Source organism: Galeopterus variegatus, unplaced genomic scaffold, assembly GCF_000696425.1.
Source record: "Galeopterus variegatus unplaced genomic scaffold, G_variegatus-3.0.2 Scaffold4353, whole genome shotgun sequence".
In the NCBI taxonomy this organism is placed as follows: Eukaryota; Metazoa; Chordata; class Mammalia; order Dermoptera; family Cynocephalidae; genus Galeopterus; species Galeopterus variegatus.
In genome coordinates, this window is record NW_007730464.1 from 18737 (window position 1) to 21272 (window position 2536).

Below are 2536 nucleotides of genomic sequence, written 5' to 3' on the forward strand. Positions count from 1 at the left end.
ACAATTCTTCTGCTTCCTGTCTGTTTTCTCACTATATTCTTTTTTTTTTTTTTTTTTTTTTTTTAAAAATGACCGGTAAGGGGATCTCAACCCTTGGCTTGGTGTTGTCAGCACCACGCTCAGCCAGTGAGCTAACCGGCCATCCCTATATGTGATCCGAACCCGTGGCCTTGGTGTTATCAGCACCACACTCTCCCGAGTGAGCCATGGGCCGGCCCTTGTTTTCTCACTATATTCTAAATTCTGGAGCTTAACTTGATAAGTGGGAAGATTTCACCAAGGGCACTTTAAAATTAAAATGGCCGACGTGAGGACCTTTTAATCTATCAAAAATAACATATAAGAAAAGCTGTAGAAAAGAAGGCAGGCAAAATACCAAATATTCAAGGGTCAGATGCTGAGGACTTAAGAGAAAACACGGAGTCTAAAGTAGCGCTTACAAAAACTCTTTAGCAAAAGGCAAAGAAAGTAATTGTCTTCCATTTAAGCCTTCTGAGACCTACTTTTTTGCACTCCGTTTTCTGTCTAGTCTTATCTTCATCACTGCCCCCCGCCTTCCCTCCCCCCGACATATACCCTGTTCCTTTTGCTCCTTTTCCTAATGTTGGAGTGAGCAGGACTGAAGCCATATTGGGACCTTAAACTCTCTGGGCTGCAGGAGGGTGGGAAGATTTTAAAAAGGACAGATTTTTTTTTTATCTCCACTCTTTCTTCCCACCCCCTGACTTTCTTATCTTGTTTGCTAAATAGGAAGACAAGGCTGGGAAACTAATCAGTACTGTTAACAAAGCTAATAGTTCTTTTTTTTTTGAGACTTCTAGAGTTTTGAGACGTGATCAAGGCCAAATGACTGGAAGTCGACCTTGGTTACCAGCCAAGTCAACCAGAGCTCTGTGAAGTGAAAGTATGCGAAAGGCTTTACAGAAAAGTTGATTCTACTCAGGGGCAAATCAAAACCTTGCAGGGTCCTGAGATAACAGCGAAGATGAGAACAGAAACCAGACGAGGTCTTGTGTCTGACTCGGACATGGACCTCTCCTAGCTCATGTCTGCTTCTCTCCTGCTTTTCACTTCCCATGTTCTCTTAACAGCCCCCTTTAAAAACCCCTCAGTAAATGTAAATCTTTAGATGGGATAGCCTGCCATCTCCTTCAGCTGAATACAGCTGCTTTTCTTTCTTTCTTTTTTTTTTTAAAAAGATGACCGGTAAGGGGATCTTAACCCTTGACTTGGTGTTGTCAGCACCACGCTCAGCCAGTGAGCTAACCGGCCATCCCTATGTGGGATCCGAACCCATGGCCTTGGTGTTATCAACACCACACTCTCCCGAGTGAGCCACGGGCCGGCCCCTACAGCTGCTTTTCTAAACACCAGCCATTTGACTTCTGAGTCTTTTTTTCTTTCTTTCTTGAGCGGGCGGGTAGCCGGACCTAACTAAGTTCGGTAACACTAACATCCTAAGTGAGAAACCTTTTTTCTGTTTTTGGGGGTTTTTTTATTCCTAAGGAAACAACAACCACATTGTACAATATATCCTTAAAACTTTTTTCTTTGTTTGTTATGTCATTTAAGTTAAAAGACCATAAAATACATCTGAAAACTAAATTTATTTATTTTTATTTTTATCCTTAGTTACAATGGCTAGAAACATGGAAGTTAAATTTAAACCCTGGAGGCTGGCCTGTTAGCTCAGTTGTTTACAGTGCAGTGCTATAACACCAAGGTCAAGGGTCCGGATTCTGCACTGGCTAGCCTGCTCTCAAAAAACAAAAACTAAACAACAAAAAACCCTAGTATAGAGCTGAGTTAAGGATTACAGTTAAGGATATTCCTAAACCTCAAGCAGGTAGATGAAATTGCTTAGAACTCAGGATTTTGTTAGATACTTACTGTCATGGAGTACTGTCGTCTCTCGGTATCCATGGGGGATTGGTTTCAGGACCTACAAGTATACCAAAATCTACAGATGCTGAAGTCCCTGATAAAAAAAGGGGGTAGTATTTGCATATACACTATGCTCATTTTTCTGTGTACTTTAATCTCTAGAGTACTTATAATAAGTAATAAGATGTCTACATATAACTCCACTTATTCACGTGGATTCAACATAACACCTAGTATGTGGCAAATTGAAGTTTTGTTTTTTGGAAATCTCCCCCTCCGCAATTTGGTCTGTGGTTGGTTGAATCCATGGCTGTGAAATCCATGCATAGTATGATATCTTACTAAATGGTTTACTTAATTGTTAGACTGTCAGAATAAAACAGCTGAAGGCAGAATATTGAGAAAGACCAGGATGGAATGAAAATAAACTGTGTGCATTGGCTGCCCTGTTAGCTCAGTCAGTTAGAATGTGATGCTGGTAACAGGAAGGTCTAGGGTTTGATCTCTGCAGCAGCCAGCCTTCAAAAAATAAAAAAATAAAAAATCATCATCTAGACCAGCAGCTCTCAAACTTTTTGTTTTAGGTCCCTTTTATATGCTTAAAACTTTTTTATCTTTTTGGAAGGGTTATCTTGATGTTGATGTTATCAGC

At 40.5% G+C, this 2536-nt stretch overlaps 1 pseudogene; it reads right to left on the reverse strand.

Moving 5' to 3' along the window:
* Positions 1-1923, reverse strand: part of LOC103602923 — a 12405-nt pseudogene extending 10482 nt beyond the window's left edge.
* Positions 1924-2536: the final 613 nt, after the last annotated feature.